At 37.3% G+C, this 21034-nt stretch overlaps 1 long non-coding RNA gene across 2 annotated transcripts in view; it reads left to right on the forward strand.

Moving 5' to 3' along the window:
- LOC116575481 overlaps positions 1 to 20343 on the forward strand; it is a 41967-nt gene extending 21624 nt beyond the window's left edge. Inside the window, exons 3-7 of one of the 2 annotated variants that reach the window (XR_004279801.1) lie at positions 5603 to 5697; positions 7330 to 7412; positions 9079 to 9177; positions 19564 to 19632; positions 19754 to 20343. This is a non-coding gene — a long non-coding RNA (uncharacterized LOC116575481). The remainder of the gene's footprint in view (positions 1 to 5602; positions 5698 to 7329; positions 7413 to 9078; positions 9178 to 19563; positions 19633 to 19753) is intronic. The other variant, XR_004279802.1, reaches the window with a different exon arrangement.
- The last annotated feature ends 691 nt before the right edge of the window (positions 20344 to 21034 follow it).

Genomic DNA, 21034 nt, shown 5'->3' on the forward strand with positions numbered 1-21034 from the left:
ATTTTATGAAAAATTTAGAAAGTACTTTTTTTAGAAAGTATATTTTTTAATGTTCTGGAATGGTTTGAATAGCACCAGAACCATCAGTTCCCTAAAGATTTTGGTAGCATTTCACTCTAAGATCTGGTGATGATGTTTTACATGTGTATGTGTGTGTCTGTGTGTATTTCTATGTGTCTGGTGAAGGAAAGGGGCTGTCATAAATCTATGGGTGTCATAGATTTATGGCAACCATTTCCATTTCTTTTTAATACATGTAATTTATTTTTTATATAATTTATTTTTTCCGTTACTCATTTCATTTAATTTTTGTGTACTGTGCAGAGTTATTTTATACTGCTAAATATTTCTTTACTTCTATTATCTAGTTTATGAGCTTCAAATAATATCTTTTGTACCTCAGTTATTAAAAATAGGGGCACATGGGTGGCTCAGTCAATCTCAGCTCAGGATTTAAAGATTTAAATGTAGGGATCCAAAGAGACACGTGCACCTGAATGTATATAGCAGCAATGTCCACAATTGCCAAACTATGGAAAGAGCATAGATATTCATCAACAAATGAATGGATACATAAAGAAGAGGTAGTGTGTGTGTGTGTGTGTGTGTGTGTGTGTGTGTATTACAATATTATACAGCAATCAAAGAAACCAAAATCTTGCCATTTGCAATGATGTGGATGGAACTAGAGGGTATTATGCTGAGTGAAATGAGTCAATCAGAGAAAGACAATTATAATATGATCTCTCTGATATGAAGAATTTGAGAGGCAGGGCAGGGGCTTGTGGGGGTTGGGGGGAATGAAACAAGATGGGATTGGGAGACAATCCACAAGAGACTCTTTTTTTTTTTTTTTATAAAGATTATTTATTTATTTATTTGACAGAGAGAAAGGCAGAGAGAGAGGAGAGAGGAGGAAGCAGGCTCCCTTTTGAGCAGAGAGCCCAATGTGGGGCTCGATCCCAGGACCCTGGGGTCATGACCTGAGCCGAAGGCAGAGGCTTTAACCCACTGAGCCACCGAGGCACCCCCACAAGAGACTCTTAATCTCAAGAAACAAATGGAGGTATGTTAGTGGGTGGAGGGGAGGAATAGGGTGGCTGGGCCATAGACCTTAGGGATATATGTGCTATGGTGAGTGCTGTGAAATATGTATGCATGATGATTCACAGACCTGTACCCTTGGGACAAATAATACATTATATGTTAATAAAAAATTTTAAACAAAAGAGTAAGAATTGGACTTGTAAATTTGAATGCCTTTTATTTCTTTTTGTTGTCTGATTGCTAAGGCTAAGACTTCTAGTACTAAGTTGAACAACAGTGGTGAGAGTGGACGTCCCTGTTGTGTCTCTGACCTTAGGGGGAATGCTCTCAGTTTTCCCCATTGAGAATGATATTCACTGTGGGTCTTTCACACATAGCTTTTATGATATTGAGGTATTTTCCCTCTATCCCTACACTGTAGGGAGTTTTAATCAAGAAAGTTTGCTGTATTTTGTCAGGTGCTTTTCCTGCATATATTGAGAGGATCATATGGTTCTTGTCCTTTCTTTTATTAATGTGGTATATCACAATGGTTGGTTTGTGGATTGAATCACTCTTACAGCCCAGGAATAAATGTTACTTGGTCATAATGAATAATCTTTTTAATTTACTGTTGGATTCTATTGAGTAGTATTTCAGTGAGAATTTTTGCATTCATGTTCATCAGGAATATTGATCTGTAATTCTCCTTTTTGGTGGGGTCTTTTCTGGTATTAAGATCAAGGTAATGCTGGCCTCATAGAATGAGTTTAGAAGTTTCCCTTCCATTTCTATTTTTTGAAACAGCTTCAGAAGTGTAGCTATTAAGTCTTCTTTAAATGTTTGGTAGAGTTCCCCTGGGAAGCCATCTGGCCCTAGACTTATATGTTGGAAGTTTTTTGATTACTGCTTCTATTTCCTTGTTGGTTATCTGTTTGTTCAGGTTTTCTATTTCTTCCTGTTTCAGTTTTAGTAATTTATATGTTTCTAGAAATTGCTCCATTTCTTCCAGATTGTGCAATTTGTTGGTGTATAGTTTTTCATAATATTCTCTTTTAATTGTTTGTATTTCTTTGATGTTGGTTGTAATCTCTCTTGTTTCATTCATGATTTTTTATTTGGGTAATTTCTTTTTTCTTTTTGGTAAGTCTAACTAGGGGTTATTGATCTTATTAATTCTTTCAAATAATCCAGTCAAGATGGGCAAAAGACATGAACAGACATTTCTCCAAAGAAGACATACAAATGTCCAATAGACACATGAAAATGTTCAACATTACTTGGAATCAGGGAAATAAAAATCAAAAACCACATTGAGATAGCACCTCACACCAGTCATATTGGCTAAAATTAACCAGGAAACAACAAATGTTGTCAAGGATGCAGAGAAAAGACAACCCTCTTACACTGTTGGTGGGAATGCAAGCTAGTACAGCCTTTCTGGAAAACAGTGTGGAGGTTCTTCAAGAAGTGAAAAATAGGGCTACTCTATGATCCAGCAATTGTACTACAAGATATTTACCCCAAAGATACAAATGTAGTGATCTGAAGGGATGCCTGCACCCCACTGTTTATAGCAGCAATGTCCACAATAGCCAAACTGTAGAAAGAGCCCAGATGTACATTGACAGAAGAATGGAAAGAGAAGATGTGAGATATATACACATACACACATTATACACACACACACACACACACACATACACACACATACATACATTCAATGAAATATTACTAAGCCATCAAAGAAGATGAAAACTGACCATTTACATTGACATGGGTGGAACTGGAAGGTATTATGCTGAGCGAAATAAGTCAACCAGAGAAAGACAATTATCATATGGTTTCATATGTGGAATATAGAAAACAGTGCAGATGATCATAGGGAAAGAGAGGGAAAATTGAATGGGAAGAAGTCAGAGAGGAAGATAAACCGTGAGAAACTCTTAACTATAGAAAACAAACTGAGGGTTGTTAGAGGGGAGGTGGGTGGAAAGATGGGGTAACTGGGTGATGGGCATTAAAGAGGGCATGTGATGTAATAGGCACTGGGTGTTTTGTGGATCTGATGATTAACTGAACTCTACATCTTAAACTAATGATGTACTATATGTTGGCTAATTGGATTTAAATAAAATAGTATTAAATTGAATTTTGAGTTTTTAGTTGATTTTAACATTAATAGCCTTAGAATTTTCTAACACAAGCTCTCCTATGTATGGGCGTAGAGGAACTCAAAATTACCCCACACATTCAGATGAACATGAAGAAAGCAATTGGGATAGTTTTCTATGATATATTTCAGGAATTTGTTCCCAGAAAATATTCTGAAATGGTGATAACTTAAGAAAGACTGTGTCTTGCTAATAACAGTATATTACCTTGGAGCAGAAGGTCTATATTCAGATCTTGATTTTGCCACTCACTGGCATGTAACCTTGAGATAATCTTTTACAACTTTGCATTCATGTTAGGCTTCTAGTCAAACCATCCTTTTTAAAGACAATTTCTTCTCTGAGAAAGAGGCAAAGACAAAATTCAAAGGACAATTTCGAAAGTTTTAAATTCCAGTCATAATTTTCATTGTAAATTAGAGAATGAGATCTGAACCATAGCAAATCCAAACTAATTACAGTTTGAGCATAACAAATGGCCTTGATGGAAACTATTATTTCTGGTGAAAACCTTCCATTAAGTAAGTATGCTCTGTCAAAATAATATGGCAAAAGGATTTAAATATTTTTTCTTGTCTTTTATTTTGAAATCTCATAGTTTTTTTTTTTTTTAATTTCAAGCCATAACTAGTTGGATTACTGAAAACCCATTCTCTGAAAAAGCTGACATTTCATCAATATGATGGAAATTGGAGCTCCTATATATAGTTCCTTAACTGGGATAATAACAGGCTTTTGAAGAAGAAAGCTTAGCTAGGAAGTTTGATAGTTAGAAAGCTTGGCTGTGAAAAAAAAATTTTTTTTACGATGAATTTTCTTGGTATTAAAAGGAAAATTCTGCCTGCTAATGATTTAGGAACTCCCAACTGAAAAAACAACTAATCTTTGCAAAAGTTGTTCGCAAAATGAGTTTGGACTGTGAGATATTTTATCCTAGAAAATGTACTAATGGTTGTATATCTATAAAACCCACAAAACTTATGTAATTGCTTGTATAACCAATGTTAACTTTTTAAAAAAATGCATCTAGAAATTAAGTGATCAAGGAAAAACTGATAAATTAAACAAAGATTAAGAAGTTATATCAATCATTATTCTTGGTTGCAAGATCCAGCAATGGATTCTGGTTAGCTTCAGAATTTATTGGAAGAGCACTCTGTGGTTTATGGGATCCAACACAAGGATAAAAGGAGGCTCGGAAGCAAGATACAAACATGGACAGTAAGGCTTGAGGCAAGGACACACCCCTGGGAATGATCCTGAATGTCATGACACTCCTAAATCTCAGCGCTGCAGACCCTGGACTACATACATTTGTCATAAATAATTTAACTCTGATTTTGTTCATTTAGAAAAAGTTTGAGTTAATGGCATTGGTTACTTTGGAACCTTTTCCTTTAATGAAATATTTTTAGGAAAGTCTAGAAAGTTGCCTCCTTATGTAGGGGTAAATTCTTTGTTTTTGTTTTTCGGTTTTTTTTTTAATTATTTTATAATATTATTGGCATCAAGTATTTGTAAATATATGACATAGACTTGCAATAAGGAAGGGAATAAGATTGGAGAGATAATATGACTCGCCAGAAAACAGCAGCTTTACGGATATTCCCAAGTGGAAAACAGGAAAATAGTAAAACATACTGAAATAGTCTAAATGATTTTACTGTGACCATTTAAACCCAACATGAGGGCATCTGAGTGGCTCTGACAGTTAAGCAGCTGTCTTCAGCTCAGGTAATGATCCCGGAGTCCCAGGATCAAGTCCCAAACTGGGCTCCCCATTCTCCCTTGGACTCTCCCCTCTCTTGTGCTCTCTCTTTTTCTCACATTCTATCTCAAATAAATAATTAAAATCTTTAAAGCCAGCATGAGAGGGTCATATTTTATGTCTCCAAGAACAACATAGAATAGAATGGTGGCATCTCATGTACCCTGAGCCCTTAGTTGGGAGAAGATCCCCCTTCAAAATCACAACTTGCTGTCTCTCAAGGGCAATTCTGGACTCAGCTCCTTTCCCTAAAAATTATCTGGTATCACAATGAGCTCAGTACATGCAGAACTGAAGCATAACCACAATAGCATCTATGCATTAAGCATCTTCTCTGTGTCAAGTAATTTCCATAGGTCCAAAATATCACTAACTTCTCACACCAGTTCCATAACTAGATGGAATTTCCCTGTTTATAAGAAACCAAAGACCTACAATTTACAGTACTAAAACCCTAGGCTTCATGACACTTTTGAAAAATCAACTAAGAAATTCATGGTTGTAACAGAAATTAAGAGTTCCCATTTAGTTCTTTATTTAGAAAATCATTAGCCAACTAAAATATATATTTAGATTTTTATGCACATGGACTGAGGTTATAATTGTATATGGTTTATCTTATTTAATTTTCCAGAAGTCCATTTTCTGAGGTCTTTACTATTATAAACATCATCCTATATTTGCAGAAATGGAGCACAGAAAGATGAAGTGATCTTTCCAAACTTATGAGTAAGTAAAAGATTAACTTTTATTGGAATGTAATAAAGTTATTTTCAATTTTCATGCTCTGGACCAGTGGTTGCCAACTAGGGAAAATTCTTTTCTAACATGAGAGGTAATGAAAACAGTTGTGAAAAACAAACTAACAGTTGAAATCTTGCTCTTAAGATATGGCTACTTAATCCTCCTAAAAACCTCCTACATTTTAAGTTGGAAAAATTTTAGGTGGCGGCTTCTCAGCGGACACCCCTGCAGCTCTCCTTCTTGCAGACTTTGGCTCCTCCATCCATTGTATCCAACTCACGAGGCTCATTATTCACCCCAAATTGGTTTCCTTCACCACTTCACTTGAAATTTAGGTGATATTCTTGCGTTGTCTCAAACTGCATTCTGTTAAAACCTTTAGCAAAATGAAAGCACATATTTTTGTTACTCTCAACTTTCTTTTATGACTTTTTCCCAAGGTTTTTCAGAATACTTGATTAAAATGCGCATGTTCTGATTGTTCCAAAATTCATAAAGCATTATCTTTTGTCTCTCTCTTTCTCTCTCTGTCTCTTTGTTTGTGTTTATCCATGTCCAAATTTGTCAAAGAAACAGAATAGAAGGGTGGCTACAGAGTGAGGAAAATGGGGAGATGCTGGTCAAGGGTCCAAACTTCCAGTTTAAAGGTGAATAAATTCTGGGGATATACTGTACAGCATGGTGACTACAGTCAGTCTGAACATTGCTAAGAGAGTACGTCTTAAATATTGTTACCACATACATACATTATAATTATGTGAGGAAATGAATGTTAACTAACTTTATTGCTACAATAAAGTAATACCTCTATCTGAGCATCATGTCGTACATCCCGAACTTACAAAAATGTTTATATGTCAATTATATCTCAAAAACCTGAGCAAGGAAAGCTGTAATCCTTAACTGACTAAGCAACCTCTTGGTACAGTGGCTCTAATAATATTTGCAAACTAGGAAGACCACTTTTTGAAAAACTGGATCTCTTGCTTTGTGTGTTATATATTAGAGATTCCTAACATTATCTTAGAGAATGAGACTGTAGAAATGTGCAGCATAGAATTAAATGACAACATGTTTTGTGACTACAGTGTCCTGCCTAAAAGTAAACTTGTGCACCTGATTGTATTTTCAACATACCCATTTAAAAGCAGCTGTATTCTAAGGCAACACATAGCATGTTAAACACAAGTTATACTGTTTGAAAAGACAAGAGCCTAATAATTTTCTTGAAGTTTCGGTATCTAGAACTGCTCCATTTACTCTGGAATTCTAGGATGTTTATGGTCGAGAGGACTCCAGTCTGCAAAAAAGCACAGATACTTCTCTTCACATTCACTTCAAGTTTCTGGTTTCTTACACCCTGTGCATAGTTCACTCTTATGTAAGAGAATTGGTATCTTCACATGTAATGAACTTTGGTCATTTTGGGAAATTACTAAATTCTATCAAATTCAGAGACAACTCCTAAAACCTCTATGTTACGCAACACATGTCAGTTAGGGTTCACCAGAAAAATATAACTAATAGGAGATGATAGATGATAGATAAATAGATAGATGATAGATGGATAAATAAATAGATGATAGTAAAAAGTAAAATAATTCCTGTTCCCCTAAGGCGTTGTCAGCCAGATTGGCCCTATGATGAAACACAGATGGATCAAGTGATGTGTGGGACCCCACACATGGCTCAAGCCCAGGGTAGGAATGATACCATTATTAGTAAGTAGTACAGAAATCTGGACTCATCCTGTGTCTGATTTGAAAGTCATCCCAAATCAACATGTTAGTACTATCTGGTGGCCCAATCTTGCATGAATATGCAAAAGAAACAACGTACTAGCCAGGACATCCCCTATGAACTAAGGCTTAGCAATATGGCTGTAGGTGTAGGCCTGAAGGTCTTTGGGCATCTGGTCACCTCCCACACAGTGGGGATAGAAAGTCTGCTGAAGGAGAGAGATGGATACCAAGGCCCATACTGGACAGATGGTATTATCAGAGCAAACCAATCCCAGATATCAGAGAACTTAGAGCTCCCAAATGAAAGCACTCTGAAGTGGGAGAGTGTTGTACCTGATGTAGGGGCTGGGATCAGAACCTCTCTTGCTTAGATCCAAGGGTAGTGTTGGTTGGATAAATTAAATTATTCAATTTAATCAATATTCAGCCAAATCAGTTAGACTCCAGAGAATGTTGTCTTTACAACACCACTGAATTATTTAACAAAGAAAATGATTTTTTGATAAGAGCAAATAATCATTCTGCAATTTAAGAGTATGGATAATTCTGTTTACTTGTAATAAATATTATTAGGAGTTATTACCTAATTTATCTCTAAAGCTAGAAAGTTTCTTTCTAACTATTCCTTTGTACTTTTTTCCTTGAAAGTGATTTTTTCCTTTTTATGAAAATAAATCTTAAAGTGAATCAATAAGGCTATTAATTACATTATATGTATTATGAACCTTAAGCAAGGAAAGTTTTATGCTTTCAGAAACAACCTTGGCATCACTTCCATTTTATATTTTAGAATATCTAGAATACTCTGAAGATTCCACACAGTTCAAAACATAATATGCAAGCCCTTAGTGTGGTGCAAAATCCCTTCATAAACTGCCTTACATACATCTGAGCCTATCGTCAGTATCTGGGTGAGAGTCTTTGCCTCTGTGCACCCCACTCCTGCCATGAACATTTTTCTGGCCCTGAGAATCTGGCTCTTTTCATAGCTCAATATAATAGTCATATTTACTAGTGTTTTACTTTCAGGAATAGGACAATGTATTTTCTTTTCTATTTTTCAGTACTATCTAAATTTTCTTTGAAGAAAGAAAAAAAAACAGTTGCTTGTAATGTGAACACTATAAACTTAAGGGTACAAATATGGACAATATGTAAGCATTTTTGAAATTTGAAAAGGAATGTGACACTGAAAAGTGCACAAAGTATTTAAATGGACTTTAGATACTGAATAAATCTTTTACTTTAATTTCTTTGTTATTATGAGCAGAAAGAGATCCTGAGAAAAGAAATATATTTCATTGACAATGACTCCAAATAAAGTAGTTGCATGCATAAACCAAAAGCATGGTGATGAGGAGAGAGAGGGGGGAAATATCCCATTTTTTTGAAGGCTCTTGTGGTAAGATAAATACTCTCATTTGTCATTAATGTAATTCTGTATCCATGGTGTTAGTAGTTTAAGCCAGAATTTTGAGCCCTAGGTATGTTAGGTTATAGAGAATCCCCATGGAGAAAATGGAAATGGCTTATGTCTATGTTAGTATTGATTTCAGTTGTATGGTGGAAAATTTGACCTGTCTTGTGAAGTTCATAATGGTTAATTCTACTGTTCTCATCACAGAACCCTTAGCACACACAAAAAGATGTCTGATCAGACTGTCAACAATGCATGAAGCACACTGAGGCATAACAGAATGAGCACTGGACTCAGAGTCAGAAGGTATGGGTGGGATTTTAAAAGCATTAGTATCCTGGGTTGTAACATGAAAGAACCTAGCAAGATACTATCTGTTATCCTTCCAATCTACAAAATTTTAACTTCATTGATTCTTACAGTAGTCGGAAGCATGTTATTCTTTCAGCTTCTGTGGGCCACATAATTTTTGCCTTCAAACTTATCTACATGCTCAAGCTTGTTGGTGTTGATTGGCATTTGCTTATTCATTGAGATTAGGTTCCACACATTTACATAAGTTTACTCACAGATGAGTAAATTAGAAAGTATGGCTATCTTCAGTTAGATTACTTAGATGTTGCCAAATCTCCACTTGGTGCAATGAGCTAAACTCAAGCTCACTTTGTGATTAGGTATAGTTTTATGACACACAGCTGACTTCCACAAAATTAGTCATCTTACATAAGCGACACATGATTAATTGCATCATTATTGAATATATTTCACTCACATAGATGATCTTCAGGGAGAATCAGACTCAAAAGTTAATCTTGTTTGGATTGAACTTTCAACTACTTTTATAACTGCATGTTACTGAACTTCATCTATTTATTCCAAAAAAAAGTAGTGATCAAAGTCCTTTATGTGTGTTATGGTAGTTGCTGTGAAGGTATTTTGTCTATGTGATTAACATCTACAATTGGGTGACTTTAAAGGAAGGAGATGACCTCAGTGATATGGGTGGGCCCCCATCCAGTCAGTCAGAGACTTTAAGAGAACAAACTGAAGTGTCTGTAAGAAGAGCTTCTGCTTCGCGAATGTAAAATAGAAAAATTCTGCCCAAGTTTCTAGCTTGCTGGCCTGCCTATCAATTTTGACTTGCCAGGCAACCCCATGAGCTGATTCCTTAAAAAATCTCTCCTATAGGGGCACCTAGTGGCTTAGATGGATGACTGCCCCTCTCTTGATCTCAGCTCAGGTCTTGATCTCAAGGTCCTTAGTTCAAGCCCCATGTTGCTACGCCCATGGAACTGGGTGTAAAGCCTATTTAAAAAGAAAATTTCATATTCATGTATTTTATAATACATATTTATCCAGAGAAATAGAACCATAGGCTGTCTATATAGAATAAAAAGCATAACTGATGTCCATGGAATGATCACCTTAATTCTTTCAACCTACACAGGCTATTTAAATATAGTCAGACCTTTGGATATGTGAAAAGTTGTTCTTTTATTTACTTCAAATGACAAGTGGGTCAGATAGCTCATTAAAAGCTGCTGTTAATAGTGGTGTTTACTCTTCTAAATCAGACATTATGCAGGTTTTTTGTTTTTTTTTAAAGGCCCATCTCAAAGTGGTGGCAACCAATGTATCTATTCATTTCTCTGCTACTTTGCCAGCATGCAAGAAGATGGAATCACTGAAGTGTAATCCAGGATGTTTCCACAAGTCTTTAGTGATCACAAGCAGAGTGCCACCAAGACGTAGGACCTCAGCTCAAAACTGAGCTCAGTTTGCAGTATTTTGAACCAGAATTACATATATTATATGGTACATTTTATTCCAGAATTTAGAAAAAGAAAACTAGATAACAATTGCAAGTTCTCCAATGTCTAAAGAAACACAATCTAAGAAAATGAAAAACTACTAGATGAAATCAGAAATGATTTTGCAACAGTTTTGCCATGTAATCTGTGATTTGATTTAAAAAACTCCTGAAGATTACAAAGACAAAAAATAATCTGATAACGGATCACTTGAACTCTATCTAATATGTCTTGGCTTCTTCACAGACATCAATGCATATATTCAGTTCTAATTCACTGAATGCGTACATTTTGTTTTGCATTTCAGTTTGCATTAATACTTGTATCAGTCAGCATTCTCCATAGACGTAGAACCAGTAGATTAGATATATACTCCAATTAATTGTACTTCTCTGGAGAAATATATATATATATCATAGATTTGTTTTAAGTTGATTTCCTTTATGAAGATAGATTTGAAAGACAGATTTGCTTTAAGGAATCAGCACATGCAATTATAAAGGATGGCATGTCTAAAACTGATAGGGCAGTCAGGAAGTTCCAATTTTAAGCAGAACTTTCCTATTTTACAGTCTTGAAGCAGAATTCTATCATCCAGAAAGTTTCTTTTTCTGTTTCAGAACCTTGTTTCTGCCTTGTTAGGGGATCAATTTTCATTTTATATTGGTAACTGAGGACTGCCCTTATAACTTCCAGGTGCTGATTGATTTGCCTCTTACTGGCAAATTCATCCAAAAATGGGTTAGGATTCAGATATTTGATATTAATAAATTTAATGTGATAATAATAAAAAAGGTAATGGGGTAATTTTGGAACTCTACAAACTATATCTATCTATATCTATATCTATCTATCTGTATATAGATATCTATATATATCACCATATTTTAAAAATACACACCTTGTGTCAAAATATGGAAAAACAGAAACTTACATATATTTTGGCTTGGAGTGTAAATCAGTACAACTTTTTAGGAGAGACACTTATCTCTTTCAAAGAGACTTTCTTTGAAAGCCTTTCAAAGTATTTTTCAAAACTAAATTTTGGGTGCTTTTTGATCTAGCACTTCAACTTTGTTATAAAACTCCTTAGGGAATTTCTCAAAAGGTGTCTGAAGCTCTTGGCACCATCTGACAGTGATTATCTCTTCTCTTGGGAGCAGGGGACTAAGACTGTGACCATTCTGGCGTTATACAAGCTGTGCCAGGTCTCTATGTCACTTTCAAAAATTATTCTTTATTTCTGTACTACTGGAAAATCCATAGCATTTGCAAATCCCTTTTTACTTAAAAATCCTGCTTTCTCATATTGATAGTTTAGTCTCCATACATGTATTAGAGATTTGTTCCTTTCTCTTCTAGCAAGGAAAAGAAGGTTTTGATTGGATCCCACCCCTGGTTGCTCCCTGCAGAGAGTAACAAATAACTATGCTAACTGTGTCACTTGACAATTTCTCAGTTGCTCAGTTGTAGGGTGAAGTGAAGCCCCTGACCTGTCTCCACCTGAGTGAACAGAGCTATTTCTATGGCTTGGGTGGAGGCAGTTCAGCTGACTGCAGACCTACCTTTCAGGTAGAAAGTTGGAAGCTAATATTATTTGATATTGCATTTGAAAAATGATAACTGATCTATAAAACATTTTGAGCAGCCTATGTCTCTTTGTTGTATAGGATGATCTCCAAGAAATACTTTCAAATGAAAAAGCAAGGAGCATATTAGCATGCATAATATCCTCCCAAATATATATAAAATTGTGGATCTAGATTTTTGTATGCCCAATACAAAATACCAATTCATAAACCAATACACAAAAAAATTGAAAACATTGTTTACATTTGAGGTGGGGGCCTGGGTGCCTGATAGTCTGAAGTGAAGGGAGGTACATATTTTGTCATATGTGTACAGTGTTTGAGATTTTTTACCATGTGCTACTATATAAGTTAAAGAAAGTTAATTAATAACAAGCAAATAAGTTCAATTATAGCTGGTATATCTCTTAGTTTCATCCATGATGTTGCAAGAATGGCAACATCTTCTTTTTTAAAGTTGAATAATATTCGAAGATGGCGGAGAAGTAGCAGGCTGAGACTGCTTCAGCTAGCCGGAGATCAGCTAGATAGCTTATCTAAAGATTGCAAACACCTGAAAATCCATCGGCAGATTGAAGAGAAGAAGAACAGCAATTCTGGAAACAGAAAAACAACCACTTTCTGAAAGGTAGGACCGGCGGAGAAGTGAATCCAAAGCGACGGGAAGATAGACCCCGGGGGGAGGGGCCGGCTCCCGGCAAGCGGCGGAGCAACGGTGCACAAAATCAGGACTTTTAAAAGTCTGTTCCGCTGAGGGACATCGCTCCAGAGGCTAAACTGGGGCGAAGCCCACGCGGGTTCAGCGTGGCCTCAGGTCCCGCAGGGTCACAGAAGGAGCAGGGGTGTCTGAGTGTCGCAGACCTTGAGGGTATTGGAACGGGAAAGCCGGCTACAGAGACAGAGCCGACAGTAAGCTCACAGCTCGGTGTTACCTTGAACTGGTCGCAGGCTCGGAGAGCTCGGAGCGCGGCCGGAGGTCAGGCAGACGGGAGTAACTGGGCGCTGTTCTCTGAGGGCGCACTGAGGAGTGCGGCCCTGGGCTCTCGGCTCCTCCGGGCCGGAGACCAGGAGGCCGCCATTTGTATTCCCATCCTCCGGAACTCTACGGAAAGCGCTCAGGGAACAAAAGCTCCTGAAAGCAAACCCGAGCGGATTACTCACCCCGGCCCCGGGTAAGGGCGGTGTAATTCCGCCTGGGGCAAAGACACTTGAGAATCACTACAACAGGCCCCTCCCCCAGAAGATCAACAAGAAATCCAGCCGACACCAAGTTCACCTACCAAGGAGTGCGGTTTCAATACCAAGGAGAGCAACAGAATTCGGAGGAGGAGAAAGCCAAGCACGGAACTCATGGCTTTTTCCCTGTGATTTTTTTTTAGTCTTGCAGTTAATTTAATTTTTTTCTTTTTCATTTTTTTTTTTTTTTCCTCGTCTTCGGGTAAAATTTTTTTTTTTTTAACTGTTACCTTTTTCTTTTTTAACGATTTTTTACTAGTTTATCTAATATATATATTTTTTCTTTTTTACATTTTTCTTAGGTGTTTTCCTTTTTTTTTTAAATTCTTTTCTTTTCTTTTTTCTTTTTTTTTTTTTTTTTTTTTCTTTCTTCCTTTTTGAACCTCTTTTTATCCCCTTTCTCCCCCCTCACGATTTTGGATCTCTTCTAATTTGGTTAAAGCATTTTTTCCTGGGGTTGTTGCCACCCATTTAGTATTTTACTTGCCCCTTCATATACTCTTATCTGGACAAAATGACAAGACGGAAAAATTCAACACAAAAAAAAGAACAAGAGGCAGTACCGAAGGCTAGGGACCTAATCAATACAGACGTTGGTAATATGTCAGATCTAGAGTTCAGAATGACAATTCTCAAGGTTCTAGCCGGGCTCGAAAAAGGCATGGAAGATATTAGAGAAACCCTCTCGAGAGATATAAAAGCCCTTTCTGGAGAAATAAAAGAACTAAAATCTAACCAAGTTGAAATAAAAAAAGCTATAAATGAAGTGCAATCAAAAATGGAGGCTCTCACTGCTAGGATAAATGAGGCAGAAGAAAGAATTAGTGATATAGAAGACCAAATGACAGAGAATAAAGAAGCTGAGCAAAAGAGGGACAAACAGCTACTGGACCACGAGGGGAGAATTCGAGAGATAAGTGACACCATAAGACGAAACAACATTAGAATAATTGGGATTCCAGAAGAAGAAGAAAGAGAGAGGGGAGCAGAAGGTATACTGGAGAGAATTATTGGGGAGAATTTCCCCAATATGGCAAAGGCAACGAGCATCAAAATTCAGGAGGTTCAGAGAACGCCCCTCAAAATCAATAGGAATAGGCCCACACCCCGTCACCTAATAGTAAAATTTACAAGTCTCAGTGACAAAGAGAAAATCCTGAAAGCAGCCCGGGAAAAGAAGTCTGTAACATACAATGGTAAAAATATTAGATTGGCAGCTGATTTATCCACAGAGACCTGGCAGGCCAGAAAGAGCTGGCATGATATTTTCAGAGCACTAAACGAGAAAAACATGCAGCCAAGAATACTATATCCAGCTAGGCTATCATTGAAAATAGAAGGAGAGATTAAAAGCTTCCAGGACAAACAAAAACTGAAAGAATTTGCAAATACCAAACCAGCTCTACAGGAAATATTGAAAGGGGTCCTCTAAGCAAAGAGAGAGCCTACAAGTGGTAGATCAGAAAGGAACAGAGACCATATACAGTAACAGTCAACTTACAGGCAATACAATGGCACTAAATTCATATCTCTCAATAGTTACCCTGAATGTTAATGGGCTAAATGCCCCTGTCAAAAGACACAGGGTATCAGAATGGATAAAAAAACAAAACCCATCTATATGTTGCCTCCAAGAAACTCATTTTAAGCCCGAAGACACCTCCAGATTTAAAGTGAGGGGGTGGAAAAGAATTTACCATGCTAATGGACATCAGAAGAAAGCAGGAGTGGCAATCCTTATATCAGATCAATTAGATTTTAAGCCAAAGACTATAATAAGAGATGAGGATGGACACTATATCATACTCAAAGGGTCTGTCCAACAAGAAGATTTAACAATTTTAAATATCTATGCCCCCAACGTGGGAGCAGCCAACTATATAAACCAATTAATAACAAAATCAAAGAAACACATCAACAATAATACAATAATAGTAGGGGACTTTAACACTCCCCTCACTGAAATGGACAGATCATCCAAGCAAAAGATCAGCAAGGAAATAAAGGCCTTAAACGACACACTGGACCAGATGGACATCACAGATATATTCAGAATATTTCATCCCAAAGCAACAGAATACACATTCTTCTCTAGTGCACATGGAACATTCTCCAGAATAGATCACATCCTCGGTCCTAAATCAGGACTCAACCGGTATCAAAAGATTGGGATCATTTCCTGCATATTTTCAGACCACAATGCTCTAAAGCTAGAACTCAACCACAAAAGGAAGTTTGGAAAGAACCCAAATACATGGAGACTAAACAGCATCCTTCTAAAGAATGAATGGGTCAACCGGGAAATTAAAGAAGAATTGAAAAAAATCATGGAAACAAATGATAATGAAAATACAACGGTTCAAAATCTGTGGGACACAACAAAGGCAGTCCTGAGAGGAAAATATATAGCGGTACAAGCCTTTCTCAAGAAACAAGAAAGGTCTCAGGTACACAACCTAACCCTACACCTAAAGGAGCTGGAGAAAGAACAAGAAAGAAACCCTAAGCCCAGCAGGAGAAGAGAAATCATAAAGATCAGAGCAGAAATCAATGAAATAGAAACCAAAAAAACAATAGAACAAATCAACGAAACTAGGAGCTGGTTCTTTGAAAGAATTAATAAAATTGATAAACCCCTGGCCCGACTTATCAAAAAGAAAAGAGAAAGGACCCAAATAAATAAAATCATGAATGAAAGAGGAGAGATCACAACTAACACCAAAGAAATACAAACTATTATAAGAACATACTATGAGCAACTCTACGCCAATAAATTTGACAATCTGGAAGAAATGGATGCATTCCTAGAAACATATAAACTACCACAACTGAACCAGGAAGAAATAGAAAGCCTGAACAGACCCATAACCAGTAAGGAGATTGAAACAGTCATTAAAAATCTCCAAACAAACAAAAGCCCAGGGCCAGACGGCTTCCCGGGGGAATTCTACCAAACATTTAAAGAAGAACTAATTCCTATTCTCCTGAAACTGTTCCAAAAAATAGAAATGGAAGGAAAACTTCCAAACTCATTTTATGAGGCCAGCATCACCTTGATCCCAAAACCAGACAAGGATCCCACCAAAAAAGAGAGCTATAGACCGATATCCTTGATGAACACAGATGCGAAAATACTCAACAAAATACTAGCCAATAGGATTCAACAGTACATTAAAAGGATTATTCACCACGACCAAGTGGGATTTATTCCAGGGCTGCAAGGTTGGTTCAACATCCGCAAATCAGTCAATGTGATACAACACATCAATAAAAGAAAGAACAAGAACCATATGATACTCTCAATAGATGCTGAAAAAGCATTTGACAAAGTACAGCATCCCTTCCTGATCAAAACTCTTCAAAGTGTAGGGATAGAGGGCACATACCTCAATATCATCAAAGCCATCTATGAAAAACCCACCGCAAATATCATTCTCAATGGAGAAAAACTGAAAGCTTTTCCGCTAAGGTCAGGAACACGGCAGGGATGTCCATTATCACCACTGCTATTCAACATAGTACTAGAGGTGCTAGCCTCAGCAATCAGACAACAAAAGGAAATTAAAGGCATCCAAATCGGCAAAGAAGAAGTCAAATTATCACTCTTCGCAGATGATATGATACTATATGTGGAAAACCCAAAAGACTCCACTCCAAAACTTCTAGAACTTATACAGGAATTCAGTAAAGTGTCAGGATATAAAATCAATGCACAGAAATCAGTTGCATTTCTCTACACCAACAGCAAGACAGAAGAAAGAGAAATTAAGGAGTCAATCCCATTTACAATTGCACCCAAAACCATAAGATACCTAGGAATAAACCTAACCAAAGAGACACAGAATCTATACTCAGAAAACTATAAAGTACTCATGAAAGAAATTGAGGAAGACACAACAAAATGGAAAAATGTTCCATGCTCCTGGATTGGAAGAATAAATATTGTGAAAATGTCTATGCTACCTAAAGCAATCTACACATTTAATGCAATTCCTATCAAAGTACCATCCATCTTTTTCAAAGAAATGGAACAAATAATGCTAAAATTTATATGGCACCAGAAAAGACCTCGAATAGCCAAAGGGATATTGAAAAAGAAAGCCAATGTTGGTGGCATCACAATTCCGGACTTCAAGCTCTATTACAAAGCTGTCGTCATCAAGACAGCATGGTACTGGCACAAAAACAGACACATAGATCAATGGAACAGAATAGAGAGCCCAGAAATAGACCCTCAACTCTATGGTCAACTAATCTTCGACAAAGCAGGAAAGAATGTCCAATGGCAAAAAGACAGCCTCTTCAATAAATGGTGCTGGGAAAATTGGACAGCCACATGCAGAAAAATGAAATTGGACCATTTCCTTACACCACACACAAAAATAGACTCAAAATGGATGAAGTACCTCAATGTGCGAAAGGAATCCATCAAAATCCTTGAGGAGAACACAGGCAGCAACCTCTTTGACCTCAACCGCAGCAACATCTTCCTAGGAACAACGCAAAAGGCAAGGGAAGCAAGGGCAAAAATGAACTATTGGGATTTCATCAAGATCAAAAGCTTTTGCACAGCAAAGGAAACGGTTAACAAAATCAAAAGACAACTGACATAATGGGAGAAGATATTTGCAAATGACATATCAGATAAAGGACTAGTGTCCAGAATCTATAAAGAACTTAGCAAACTCAACACCCAAAGAACAAATAATCCAATCAAGAAATGGGCAGAGGACATGAACAGGCATTTCTTCAAAGAAGACATCCAGATGGCGAACAGACACATGAAAAAGTGCTCCATATCACTCGGCATCAGGGAAATACAAATCAAAACCACAATGAGATACCACCTCACACCAGTCAGAATGGCTAAAATAAACAAGTCAGGAAATGACAGATGCTGACGAGGATGCGGAGAAAGGGGAACCCTCCTACACTGTTGGTGGGAATGCAAGCTGGTGCAGCCACTCTGGAAAACAGCATGGAGGTTCCTCAAAATGTTGAAAATAGAACTGCCCTATGACCCAGCAATTGCACTATTGGGTATTTACCCTAAGGACACAAACGTAGTGATCCAAAGGGGCACGTGCACCCGAATGTTTATAGCAGCAATGTCCACAATAGCCAAACTATGGAAAGAACCTAGATGTCCATCAACAGATGAATGGATCAAGAAGATGTGGTATATATACACAATGGAATACTATGCAGCCATCAAAAGAAATGAAATCTTGCCATTTGCAACAACATGGATGGAACTAGAGCGTATCATGCTTAGCGAAATAAGTCAAGCAGAGAAAGACAACTATCATATGATCTCCTTGATATGAGGAAGTGGTGATGCAACATGGGGGCTTAAGTGGGTAGGAGAAGAATAAAGGAAACAAGATGGGATTGGGAGGGAGACAAACCATAAGTGACTTTTAATCTCACAAAACAAACTGAGGGTTGCTGGGGGGAGGGGGTTTGGGAGAAGGGGGTGGGATTATGGACATTGGGGAGGGTATGTGCTTTGGTGAGTGCTGTGAAGTGTGTAAACCTGGTGATTCACAGACCTGTACCCCTGGGGATAGAGTATTATGCCTCCATCAGAAAGGATAAATACCCAACTTTTGTAGCAACATGGACGGGACTGGAAGAGATTATGCTGAGTGAAATAAGTCAAGCAGAGAGAGTCAATTATCATATGGTTTCACTTATTTGTGGAGCATAACAAATAGCATGGAGGACATGGGGACTTAGAGTGGAGAAGGGAGTTGGGGGAAATTGGAAGGGGAGGTGAACCATGAGAGACTATGGACTCTGAAAAACAATCTGAGGGTTTTGAAGGGACGGGGGGTGGGAGGTTGGGGTACCAGGTGGTGGGTATTATAGAGGGCACGGATTGCATGGAGCACGGGGTGTGGTGCAAAAATAATGAATACTGTTATGCTGGAAATAAAAAAAAAAAAAAAAAAAGAAATAACTGATTTCCTAAAAAAAAAAAAAGTTGAATAATATTCCATAGCGCATATATACCACAATTTTTTTTTTATCCATTCATCTCCACGGATATTTAGATTTTTTCTAGATCTCGGCTACTGTGAATCATGCTGTAATGAACATTGAAGTGCTGATCTCTCTTCGAGGTACTAATTTCATTTCCTTTGGATATATATCCAGAACAGGGATTGTTGGATTATATGGTAGTCCCATTTTTTTTTTAATTAATTTTTTATTTTTTATAAACCATTTTTAATTTGTTTTTAGACCATCATAAATTGTTTATTAGGTAAGAATTTTACAAACATGGCCAATGTTAGTAAAAGTGGAATCAGACAGTATTGGATCTTCTCCAACCTGAAGGACAAGACCCACCAAGAGTATGAGGGAACTGTGGCCCATCTTAACACCACAGCTCTTGCAGCCTGCAGATGTCAGCTTTCACATCTGCCTTGTGGACTGTTTTGGTGATCCATTCTGGACCAAGATTTCTTCTGATAGTTTTATGCAATGAATCAATGAGGATACCCTCAAAGAATTTGTGCATGGAATCCTCACTAATTGAATAAGAACTCAAGACTCTAAGAGGCCCCACAGTGGAGTCCTGCTCTCTCCTGGACAACAGACTGAAGGCTTTGAGCAAACTAGCTGGTTAACACCATGATGGAGAGGCTACCTGTAGGTTACATCCTTAGGAACTGGGTGTCTGGAACCACCAAGGTACACACAAATCGGATATGTGACACAGCCTGGATCAGCTCATTCAGTGCATATTATGGCCTGGTGGGGCAGGGGTCTGCAGAGTGTGGAGAGCTGGCAGTACCCAGCAGTGCAGCCTGAGAATAAAGTGCATTATGCCAACAGCTCCACAGCTCCTGGATTTACTTACCCATTTAGGTTTACTAATTGCTGCTGCCCCCCAAAATGAGATATTTTTAATTTTTTGAAGCATTCCATACTCTTTTCCATAATGACTACCAATTTATACTCCCATCAGCATTGTACCAGAGTTCCCTTTTCTCCTCATCCTTGCCAACACTTATCTCTTGTCTTTTTGATAATAGCCATTCTAACAGGCTTAGGCTGATATGGTGGTTTTGATTTGCATTTCCCTGATGATTAGAGATGTTGAACATCTTTACACGTACCTGTTGGCCATTTTTAGAAAAATGCCCTTTTTGGGAAAATGTCTGATCACGTCTTTTGCCCATTTTTCATTTGTGTTGCTTGGTCTTGTACTATTGATTTGAATGAGTTCCTTATACATTTTGTACATTAACCCATTATCAGATATATGATTTGCCTGTCTTTTCAGGTTCTCTTTGCTGTGCAGGTGCTTTCTAATTGATTTTGCCCCACTTGATGACTCTTGCTTTTGTTGCCTATGCTTTTGGTATTATATCAAAAAAGTTATTGTTAAGGTTTATGTCAAGGAGCCATGTCCCTATGTTTTCTTTCAGGACTTTGACAGTTTCAAGCCTTACATTTAAGTCTTTGATCCGTTTTGAGTTGCTTTTTGTGTTTGATGTATTTTGCATGTGAATATTC

This window comes from Mustela erminea, chromosome 16, assembly GCF_009829155.1.
Source record: "Mustela erminea isolate mMusErm1 chromosome 16, mMusErm1.Pri, whole genome shotgun sequence".
Taxonomy (NCBI): domain Eukaryota; kingdom Metazoa; phylum Chordata; class Mammalia; order Carnivora; family Mustelidae; genus Mustela; species Mustela erminea.